The 12,912-nt window shown below is 32.8% G+C and overlaps 1 long non-coding RNA gene across 1 annotated transcript; it reads right to left on the minus strand.

The window, feature by feature from the left end:
- Positions 1–6,679: 6,679 nt before the first annotated feature.
- On the minus strand, positions 6,680–7,400 carry LOC105620393. The gene is made up of 2 exons (XR_001046495.1): positions 7,269–7,400; positions 6,680–6,950 (listed from the first exon to the last, which is right to left on the minus strand). It is a non-coding gene; the product is annotated as an uncharacterized LOC105620393 (long non-coding RNA).
- Positions 7,401–12,912: the final 5,512 nt, after the last annotated feature.

The following is a 12,912-nucleotide window of genomic DNA, read 5'->3' on the forward strand; positions in this document are numbered from 1 at the left end:
GCGATTCTCAAAAAAAATCCACTTTTCATCCTGAGTAACGATACGATGCAAGAATGACTTTCTTCTGTATCGTTCGAGCAAAATTTCACATGTGTTTTTGCGCCTCTCCATCTGTCTTTCGTTCAATTTATGTGGCACCCATCTGCCGACTTTCTGAATCTTTCCCATCTCTCGTAGGCGATTGGAAACAGCTTGTTGACTAACGCTCAATTGCTCTGCGAGTTGTTTTTGTATTTGTGAATCATCTTCATCCAGCAATACTTGCAATTCCATGTCTTCGTACTTTTTGGGCGGTTTTCCGTGTTCCTTGTCTGCAACATCGAAATCTCCAATTTTGAAACGCTGAAACCATTGTTCACACGTTTTTTGCGATGGAGCATGTTCACCATAACCTTCTCCAAGTAATCGGTATGATTCCGCAGCAGTTTTCTTCAAATAAAAACAAAATATTAATGCTGTCCGCGAATGCTCCTTATTTGGTACAAATTTCGTCATATTAAACACAGCAACACAATACTATGCAAACACTTTTCAATCAAATCAAATCACTTTGCGCGTTTGACACTTGTTGATGGTACAATAAAATGGCATATAATGTTAAATCTTTGTACTTCACACTGCATTGGTGCGCCATCTGTTTCTCAAATCGTTTCATTTCATACTTGTACACTTGGTAGATGTGAAATAATTATTCGTTTACTGTTTTGTTGTTTATAAATTTTACTAACCGACACGCATTTTTATATGTGTCCAGGATTTCAAGCAAATGTCCGGATTTTTGGCTTGTAAGTGCTAGTTTTGAAAATTTTGATATGGCAACCCTACTCAGGATGATCAAAGCGACAATTCAATTATAGCGTCACCGAACGTAAACAAAAACACATCTCGACGTTGTTGGGTACGTGCACGTATGTACATATGTGAAAAAATGAAAAAAACAACGGTGATAATAATAAACGCGATGCACATTCACGCTGCGGAATGGAATCATGAAGGATGATCGTTGCAATTATGATGCTATCGTAATACTTATACGTAGATGACCACATTTTTTTAAAGAAAATAAAGGACAAATCTGAAAATTTTAGGGCTTTGTTTCTACATGTTTTCAAATCAGTTTGTGACTGTCAAGAATTTGCGCATCATAAAATTTTATTGCATAATATAATCAAATTAAAATAATATGCAACTTTCTGATAGTTTTGAAATTTATTTTATTGAATTGAAACAACCCCTGATCTGAAATAACAAAAAATTCGAAGTAATAAAAAAATGAAAACAACTCTAGTTTGAATAAATTCAATTTAAAAAATTAAGAAATATATTAGGTGTACAACTTTGCTTCCGCCGTTTTCCTATAGATGGCTTTAGCGGTAAGTGGTGGTCGAAATAAATAGATCATAGACGTCATACAATAAACTTAGGCATCTGTCAACATAACCCCCATAGAAACATTAGTCGATTTGTGTCTGCATCATAAAGTTATTCTCGATTGAAAATGTCAATTTATGAGCCAAATTCTCGTCATTTGCGGAAGGTTTTAATTTTTTGCTTCAATATGAAGAAATCTGCGGCTGAGGCTCATCGAATGCTCTCAAATACTTATGGTGAGGCTGCTATTAGTGAAAGAACGTGTCGTGATTTCAATGCTTCAAGAACGGTGATTTTGACGTCGAAGACCGGCATAGCGGTGGAAGAGAGAAGGTTTTCGAAGATGCAGAATTGGAGGCATTACTTGCAAGCAAGTACTCGTGTCAAAATCATGAAGAATTGGCACGATCATTGGGAGTGACTCAACAGCCATTTCAAAACGCCTCAAAGCCATGGGAATGATCAGAAGCAAGGAAATTGGGTGCCGTACGAACTGAAGCCGAGAGATGTTGAACGGCGTTTTTTTGCTTGTGAACAGCTGTTTGAAAGGCAAAGATGGAAGGGATTTCTGCATCGCATTGTGACTGGGGACGAAAAATGGGTTCATTACGATAATCCCAAGCGCAGAAAATCATGGGAAGTTCGGCCATGCTTCCACGTCGACGGCCAAACCGAATATTCACGGCTCCAAGGTCATGCTCTGTATTTGGTGGGACCAGCTCGGCGTAGTATATTATGAACTGTTAAAACCGACTGAAACAATCACAGGCGATCGGTATCGAACACAATTGATGCGTTTGAGCCGAGCATTGAAAAACAAACGGCCGCAATACAACGAGAGACACGATAAAGTGATTTTGCAGCATGACAATCGACCCCCCATATTGCGAAAGTGGTCAAGACATACTGGAAACGTTGAAATGGGAAGTCCTACCTCACCCGCCGTATTCTCCAGACGTTGCTCCCTCTGACTATAACTTGTTTCGATCAATGGCACACGGCCTGGTTGACCAGCACTTCCGGTCTTATGAAGAAGTAAAAAATTGGATCGATTCGTGGATAGCCTCAAAAGATGACCAGTTTTTTCGACGCGGGATTCGTACCCGAAAGATGGGAGAAAATAGTGGCCAGCCAAATAAATAGTGGACAATAGTTTGAATCATAAATGTATAACCAGTTTTTTACAATAAAGCCTCGAATTTCGGAAAAAAAAACGGTGGAAGCAAAGTTGTACACTTAATAATTAACAAAAATTGTATTTATATATATGAAACTGTAAAATATTTTCCATAAAAATTTGCTCATTAATATAATATTATATATATTGAAAGTTATATACATTGAAAGACTAGATAGAAAAAATTTTTCCGTAATGTCAAAATAAAGCACAGTATTGGAAAATAAAAGACAAAATTGAGTTTTGAAAAAATAAATAAATCTAAGGGACAGCTATCTAAAATAAAGGACTATCCTTTACAATAAAGGACATGTGATCATCGTAATTATATAAGTCACAATTGATGAACTTATATCGTTTGTCGATATAATCTATTTCGCACTCCCACCAACGAGAAACGCGACTACAAGTAAGAATAGTGAGCAATCTTTAATAATTATTGACCGTTATGAGAAAAAAAGAAAAAGGAAGAGAGAGAGAGAGAGAGAGAGACAGAGAGAAAACAAATTCAATAAATTGGGATTAAAAAAACGAAAAAAGATAAAGCACATAACATGGACATAGTGCATCGAGGCATAATAGGCTCCGCACGGCTTAATATGTCCCTCGATTATATCTTGTTCGTTCGTTGCATAGCATAGTTATTTAACGAATAAATTCACGTGTGGTCTCACATGGCCGCGAATCATCCGTTCAGTATTCTCAATGCATCCCCGCCAACGCTGGCGTAGATATAGGGTGTATCTCGCTAGGATATACTAGCTGCATGCAGTACAGACTGTGATCACAAGGAGAAAGAGAAACGAAGAGAGGATTGCGAGAGCAAGCGAGAATATTTGAGGGTGGCGGAAGACCATTATATGTATTCCATATCGTCGTACATATTGGCAAGAAAGAGAGAATGAGCTAACCGCAATGCAGCTTAAATAGCACGCGCAGATGTCCTCTGCGCGCGCGACGCAGCGCACGTGTTTCGATAAATCCCTGCCCATCCTGAATTTTGAATTCTTATACGATCTGAGATGATTGACGCCAATATCGTAATTCCGCCATCGTGTTGAAATTTTAGTACCGGTAGTTTTGACGGATCTTTCGCGGCATTATAATCATTTCATTCACTGGTTAATATTGTCTGTAAGTTTTAACCAATCTTGTTTTATCCTGAAGAAATTCTGGAATTGAATGCTGAAAATATTTATCCTGGCGAGAAGTGATTGAATTGATAAAAAATAATATATGTATACATATACAATAAATATCTCTGTACATTTTTTATTTGTAACAATTGAAGGATTTAATCAATTTAATGCAACTATAGGAAAATTTCTCTCTATATGTATTTATAATACTTGAATATCTCTATAATAATATATACTTTAAGGACATTCTCCGAAAAATCCATTTTCTTTAGATTTTTCTGAAACTTATAGAAAAAGTTTGTTTTAGTGTTCTGAATGCTTTGAAACTCAGTAGCTTATCCGGAGCGGGATTAAAAATCGAGATATTCCACTTCAAAGTTGAAGCGTTTAACATAGGATCTCTATCTAAAGCTTATTCGAAAGTGGTCTTTTTATTCACTGCAAAAAAGTTTTTCTTTACAATTTTTTTGAAATAATGAGTCATAAAACTTGATATCACGAGGAATAATATAAAATTTGCCTGAATATAGCTTTTGATATATGTTTTTAAGAAATTATTTAGCAAAGTAAATAATTCCGTTATTTTTTCGACCGGCGATAGTAGCAAAGGTGGGAGGTATTGACGACTCGTGTAGGATATGCTCAATATGCGGCGCGCGACAACAGAAAGCCCGTACTCTTTCAGAAAATTTGATTGAATGACATGGAATTTTTACAATTAATTAATAATATCAGTATGTTAACTATTATGCCTTAGCTACACCTATCGTAATGATGCAATCATAGTCGTAAGGAAGAGAGCTATCGTAACATTACCTGTCTACATAAAATCGTAAGCTAATAGCGAAACAGAATGTTAGGGCCGAATGTTGTGAGTATCGTTTTTTATCATGAAGAATAACGAACAATAATGAATTCGGAAAAGACATTATCGAAGGCGAAGGTTCATGCTTATTGATCTCGCGATGCTCGTGGATCTCACTTAACCTCATTGTTATTGATCATCGTATCACCAGAGAAACATCGTAATTGTAAAAGTTAAAATTGAGTCTTGCGACGAGCTTACGATTGCGATTGCGACGAGCGTTACGATCATCGATTAGATATAGCTGGACCTTTAAACAACAATGACATTGTCCTTCTGTCAATGTAATTAATTTTCTGTTTTTGCTGTAATTCGACGTAACAACAAAATTATAAAAAGTCTTACTGTGATCAAATAAATTATTTTCATATATAATTCAATGTGTGTATAAGTTAATATTTATAAAACTGTTACGTCGTATACTGCGTTATGAAATGAACCCGAATCTTCAGACTCCAAAAAGTCTTTGGTTAATGTTTCTAAATAATTTGAATTGATTGAGGCCTTTTCTCTCCGGTAACATTTTTTTTAACATTATTAATGTGTCAGAGAAACCTGCGATACCGAAATCATTTAGCATATTTTTTAGTTTTAGAAAGTGAATCTAAAAATTGTTTAAACGACTCTAATGTATCAACAATAGTAAAGTTTCTACTTCTTTGTCTCGATGATAAATTATTGTTTACTGACACAGTTCCGTAACTATACTTGTACCGGTGAAAATTTGTTTTGAAGATTACATAAACATTAAAAATTTTATTGTTGCATATAGCTGCAATTTGCTGCAAAATATTAGCATAATTAAAAAGTCGTTTCCAAATCGAAGTAAATAATATTGTTTGCAATGTTTAATATTTCTCCATTTTTATTTATATTAATATTATTCATTGCTTCATTAATTCACACATCAATAATTACTTTATGTAGTTCATATAAAGCCTTCAGCTTTTTCCATAACTTTTCTTAAATTTTCTTTGTTTTTTAATTGGATTCTCAAATTAATCTTTTGTTCTTTACTTATCTCTCACTGCCCTTTTAGATCGCTTATTGTTCTGATTTAATGCATATTTCGCTGTATGAGATCCTCGTGGTCGCAATTTTTCTTAAACATTTAAAATACTGCTTTCTCCATCATTTTTTACGCAGACGCTATTCGCTACCCTAAAATCATACGCAACGCTTCTGCTGAAGTATTTATTTTTGTGCGTTTTATTAGCTACAATATTATTGAAGCTCTCGTTCTCTTGATAGATGCCAATATAGAAAATGTGCATATGCTGCATATTTACCAAAAAATTGTATTGATTCTTGGTATAAAGTTTGATCAGACAAATTAATCGCTTTTCTCTTTCAATTTGCATCCGTCCGCAATTCTTGTGATTATCAAATACATAATTTGGTATTCTTTTCTTTTTATTTGTATTGCCTATCACTTTGGCCTTTATTTTGTGAGATTGCATAAGAAAAATATTTTTTTTAATTTGTAATAACGCCTTTTCTTTTCAATTATTTGTACTTATCACACATTTTATAAAGTACATTAGAAAAATTTTTACTCAAATGATTTTTATCAGTCAATTTATAAAAATTAACATTTGATTTGTCTTTTCGAACTACTGCAATTATCGAACTATCTTCATCCCCGATGACAACCTGTAGACAACCTATAAACAACCTGATCTAGACCTCTTGAAGAATATTACTGTGATTTATTAGCTGAACTCCAGTATTTGCCTCCATCGCCTTAGTGCTACCGCGAAAATTTATGGTCTTCTTTTTAATGACCTAATTCACACTTTAAACATTTTCTGTTTCTAGTAATTCAGAATTTTTCCCAATAAAAAATCAAAAAATCAATTATAGTGTTATAATCATTCAAATTGTCAGAGCTGTGACCATTTCCTCCCTTGGATCAGCCTGTATCATATGAAATAATATTTATAATTTCTCCTAAATTCTTATCAAATTTACTATTTTCTATTTGTATAGAGTTAATGATGCCTAGATATGGGTAAATATCTTTAACAATATCCTATGGCCTAAAAAGTTTATAAACACATGAATGAGAGAAAATAAGACTTTATTTATATTCTACAAAATAAAAAAATCATCAAAATAGCATAAATCATTTTTTACAATTATTTTTTATTTTGTAGTTTACATAATTATAACATATTAAATTTGTTCAATTGTTCACATATCTTATAATTGTTCACACAAGTTCAATATTTTTGATCTCTAGCTTTCTTCTTTTTAAAGCAGCTCGTTTATAATTGTCAGTTGCTTCTAATTCAATTGCTGATCAATCATTTTTATGTCATTTGTATAAGTCATTTGAACAACTTGGAATATCTACACATGCTAGGATTTTATTCAAGCCTGTGTTTCAACCTGGCACCTAAAACATGACAAAAGTAGTATATTTAAGATTATTTTTTAAATTATTTCTTTATGTGTAATATTTATATTAATTATTTATATATTTATTAATTTATATTCTTAATTAAAAAGCTTTCATTTAATTTTGATAATTAATCTTTGCGTTATTAAATTGTTGAATATATATTTTTTTGAAATTTAAAAAAATATTTATTTCAGTTTATTTTAAAATATAATTCAATTGTCAAGTACATTCACTTAGATATAAATATTTTTAAATAATAGATACATTTAATAATAGATACATTTAAATTAAATGATTACAGAAATGACTTACCAAGTATAACACCTGCATTAATGTGTGAAACATTATTTTCAATCATTCCAGTGTGCACTGAATTAAAAAAATCACATTGATCGCATTTTATCGAAAACTAAATGGAAAACCAATTCACTTTTCCTGTGTCACTTTTTCTAAATCTAGAAGACTTTTGCATTTCAAGCATTTCAGATTTCGCTAGATGTTTCAACTAGACAATGCAACTAATTTCTGTGATCTTTATTTTGTTCATTTAAAAAAAGTTGTTGAATTTTTTTCTTTTTTACAATTGACATAGCTGCTAAGGCTCTGCCATTTCTCGCACTTTTCTTTTTACTAATAAAGCGTCTGTTTTTATTCCGTGGATTCGACATTATTTACAGTGTCTATAACCTCACTAATTCAACGCACGAATATAAAGACGGAGAGAGAATGCAGCGTTGCCGCAGCAATTGCACAGAATGACGCAGTAGGATCATTTTTGCGCTTCTGCGCATAAGCGGCAGAACTAAAGAGCGGAGTGGTATTCAACTATTGTATATATTTTCTGTATATGGGGGCGATTGCGTTAACGCAAATAAACTTTAGGTTGAGCACAACTGCAGTCGGAGAATATTCTTAATATACTCTTTCTTTTGCGAGGAACCTAATCTTAAGTCTAAAAAAAAAACCTATTCGATTTTCAAAATTCTAATTTTTAGATCGTAATAATTAACAATGTTATCGCCGAAGAAGAGAATCAATAAAAAATAATGATGAACAATAACAAAAATAATTTAATTTTCTTATTATAAGAGCACGCACACACACACGCACACACACACACACACACACACACACACACGCGCGCGCGCGCGCGCGCGCGCGCGCGCGCATACGCACACATGGAAAGTAATTTCAATACTCTGTTGAGAGCATTATATATGCATAAATATATAACATTGAACATTACTGTATTCTTGATAATTTCGAAAAAGTTTATAGAATGTAATATATGTACCTATATCATGTGGCAAAGCTAAAGATTAAATTCACGAAAAAATACGAGATCACAAAAAGCAAAGTATGTATCCAGCTGCTATTACGAAAAGAATTGCAAGAAAATGGTGAGCTAAAAGTACGAGAGTTTCAATTCCTATTCATTTAATTATATTTTTTTAAGTTATTAAATAAAAACAAATTTTTGAATGTATTTTTCTTAATTATAATATAATAGAAAAATTATTTTATTATGTTTATTTTGACAATTTACTCATATCTAAAAATTAAAACAATTATTAGAATTATGTTATAAAATTTATATAAGCATAGAAAAAATTACTTGTAAAAGTGCGGAGAAAACATTCTTGCGATAGACATACCACGCAATTAAATGCAACATTTGCAATTTTTCTCGAATCGGAATGAATATAAGTACAAGATGGTGCAATTTATCCGTTTTCAAATGAAATTGAAATTTAAATAATCGTACGAGTGTGTTATTCTTTCTTTTGTTTCTATCATCTCGATAAAAATAATCGCAAGTTTAAAAAAACCATAATCTTCGTAAACATTCACTTGAATATTTTTTGCACAATAAAAATAAAATTAAAAAGATTTTGTTCTTATACCGGGTTTTCAAAATAAAGCGTCACAAATTTTTATCACGGAAACACGCATTATTGAGAAAAATTGTTCAGATAAAAGTTATAGGGTTCAAAAATATCTATTTACTGATATCAGTTTTTTCTTTCAGACTTTGAATGGCATCACTAAGGTCACATCGATTTTTTAAAATGAAATACCCTACTTTTGATTCCAGACTCTAATAGCCGAGAGCTTTCCAAAACTATAATAAAGTTACTTTTTATCGAGTACTTTTCGAGTTATGATACTTGAAGATTACAATACCACATGGACATTAGCCAAGATATCCAACTGACTAAAACTTCTTGAAAATTGTTCAGGATAATCATGGATAATATTTTTTATTTGTTAAGATCAAGGCCATTGAAGATTATTCCTCTTATTTTCATTTTTGCATTACAACAATTTTTGCACTATAACAATTCATTTTTATGTAAAAATGAAAATAAAAGGCACAACCTTCAATGGCTTTAATCTTGACAAATGATCCAGGACATAATCTTGAACAACATTCAAGAGGTTTTAGCTAGACGACCGGACACTTTGGGTAATGCTAATGTCAGCGGTACTGAAACCTTCAAGCATCATAACTCAAAAAGTACTTAATGAAAAAATATTTTCTTACATTTTGAAAAGCTCTCGACGACAGCTATTAGATTCTGGAAACAAAAATAGGGTTTTCTATTTAAAAAATTCGATCTTGGCGGCGCCACCCAAGATAAAATTGATAAAATCAGTAAATAGACTTTTTCCTATAACTTTTGTCTGAACAATTTTTCTCAATAATACTGTGTTTCTAATAAAAATTTGTAACGTTTTATTTTGAACACTCAGTATATTAAAGTAAAAAATTTTATACATAAATGATCGGTTCAAGTAGAGAACAATTAAATTTGAAAAAAGAAAAAAGAAAGAAAAAATTTATCTTTTAGAAAGGCTGAAACTATAGAGTAATTTAAATTCTTGATCAATTTTGGCTAAAAAGTCCTGATAAAAACATCTATTTTTATTTTTGTTGTACAATAGTAACAAACTGTCTAAAATAATTTACAGATTTAGATTGCAAGGAATCCTGAAGATGATTAGTCATATTGAAAATCGCACTTACATACAGACGATTTACATGTCAATGACATATCACTTCAATCACGCACCTCACTCACGCACATTACGCCACACGTACATATAAACTTTCGTATAACAATTACATTTAATTAGACGTTTAACAAGAGGATGGCATGAATTGCGAAATACGAATTGGAATGTGCCGAAAGATGGAGTCGAGAGTGTAAAATATGTAAAAAAATTTAAGTGAATGAACTCTTTGCATGTAAAGTTGGGCAATCGGCCTGCTGTATGGTAAGTACTGTGAATAAGTAAGAGTAAAGCAAAAAGCGCGATGGATGAGAGACGCGCGCGTCTACTACTTTTACATCTGATCCCTATTTATTCACAGTACTTACTGTGTAGTAGGCTGATTGCCTAACGCAAATATCTTTTAAACAAAGGCCCATTCACCCAAATCCTTTTATACTTTTACACTCTCGACTCCGTCTTTTGAATAGTATACGGTACATTCCAATTCGTATTTCGCAATTCGTGCCATTTCTTTGTAAGTCCAATTTTAAGAACTTCACATTGTTTCTTCATGCAAACTATTAGTCTGTAGACTATTATTTCGTAAGTACAGATTGCACAGTTTTTATATGAAGCAAATGTTGTCACGACGTGACAGTTCTGGAACGTTATATATTGGACTAAAAAATAATAAAGGTCTCAATTTCGAAATTTTTTGTCGTTTTCAGCACAGACTCCATCTCATAGACACGCATATAATTTTACTTCATATAATATACTCATTACTTCATATAATCAGTTTATGTAACTATTATATTATTTCGTTATTTATATTATAATAAACGAACAGCAATATAACATTCGTTTCATATTATATAACAATTGTTTCGTTGATATTATATTATATCGTTGATATTAATACTATATATTTAAATTATGATCTAATATCGCGGTCCCTATCCGCGGAATCACGAAGCTCTGTGCTAATTGAGTTTCGAGCTATCGAGCACGATAAAGCATGACACACGTTATTACGTGTGTTTTAACAATTTGTTATTACTTCTATAGAAGAATATACTAGTGAATTCAGTCGCTTGCATTACAAATTATATCAGTATATTAAAAGCTGTTCCATGAAATTAATGAAGTTAAATGTAAAAGTGATAACTGTTGAGTTTAGCCTCCATATCTCCGATGTTGATAAAGTTCATTTGCACAAAATAAATGAATTTGGCAAATCAAGTATCTCTGCCTCGTGATGGATCGAGATTTTAATTGTTAAAGTAACAACTATTCAAGTTAAGAAATCTGTCATAGAGATAGACATGAGAACATGTAAGAGGCTATAATATAAATACTATGTACTTCAATATTACACAAATTCTTTGTTTTAAAAATAAATTCTCTGCTTTAAAAATACAAATTTTCTATTTTAAAAACACATATTCTTTATTCTAAAAACCCTAGTAGCAAAGCCTGCGGAAACAAATTTTGAGCAGGGCTTGCTATCAATTTTTGATTGCAGAAAAGTAATAAATTGTATCCAGAGTCAGTATTATTTTGACAAATTGTTGTCAGAAATATGACAAGTCTATTGGACATGCTTTGCCAGCAGATTGATAGCAGAAACTGAATCCTGCTGAATATAACCTAGATAGTAGATAAAGAGCAAAATTACTTAAATCAAGCAAACTTTGCTCGATTTCAGCCATCAATCTAATGGCATAGTCTGTCAGCAGATTTTGTTGACAAATCCATAGCCAAATGCGAACACAAATATAATTTTGTCAAAATCTGATCGAATTTGGTGCCAATTTGATCCCAAATTGCTAACATTTTGCTATTAGGGAATATATATTGGGAGTACAAATTAGTTCGGTCCGTTTCCCTAAAGATTGCTGTTGTGAATAGTTCATAGTGACAGCTGATTTTGGCGATTTCAGAGAGATTAAATATCTGCTAATAATATTCAGTTTATAATATCGCTTTGAATTTCATACAAAAACCTTGATTTTTACTGTGTTTGAAATGTCGAATTTTGTGTTAACCAAGCAGCATTTGCGGGAGGTTTTGATTTTCTGCTTTAATAGGAAGAAAAGTGGCTGAAGTCCATCGAATGTTTGTCGAAGCTTATGGTGACACTGCTCCAAATGATCAATTATGTAGGGAATGGTTTCGACGTTTCAAGGATGGAGATTTCAGCGTTGAAGACATGCCTCGCTCTGGACAGCCAAAAAAATTCGAAGGCAAAGTATTAGAAGCATTACTCGAAGATCAGAGTTAAACGCAAGAGGAGCTTGCAGAATCATTGGGGGTAACTCAACAAGCCGTTTCTGTACAATTGAGAACTATGGGAATGATTCAAAAACAAGGAAATTAGGTACCTTATGAATTGAAACCGAGAGATGTTGAAAGGCGATTTTTCACTTGCGAACAACTGATTCAAAGACAACAGAGAAAAAGTTTTTTGCATCAGATTGTGACTGGAAATGAGAAGTGGGTATTTTACGATAACCCCAAGAAGAAAAAATACTACGCTAAGGTCAATCATTGCCATCGACCTCAACATCAACACCACGGCCGAACATTCATTGTTCGAAGATCATGCTCTGTATGGTGAGACCAAAAGGATCTTGTTTACTATGAGCTGCTGAAACCTGGCGATTCCATTACGAGCGATCGGTATCGGCTACAATTGATTCGTTTGAGCCGTGCATTGCGAAAAAAACGACCGGAATACGAACAAAGACATGATAAAATTATTCTTCTTCATACCAACGCTCGGCCTCATGTCGCTAAAGTCGTAAAAAAAATCTGGAAACGCTCAAATGGCATGTTTTACCACACCCGCCGTATTCTCCGGACATTGCTCCTTCTAATTACTGGTTGTTCCGAAGGATGCAGCAAGTCACCGGTTCACTTCTTTCGCAGAAATCGAAAATTGGCTCCAAAATTGGAT

Source organism: Atta cephalotes (genome assembly GCF_000143395.1).
Source record: "Atta cephalotes unplaced genomic scaffold scaffold00026, whole genome shotgun sequence".
NCBI lineage: Eukaryota > Metazoa > Arthropoda > Insecta > Hymenoptera > Formicidae > Atta > Atta cephalotes.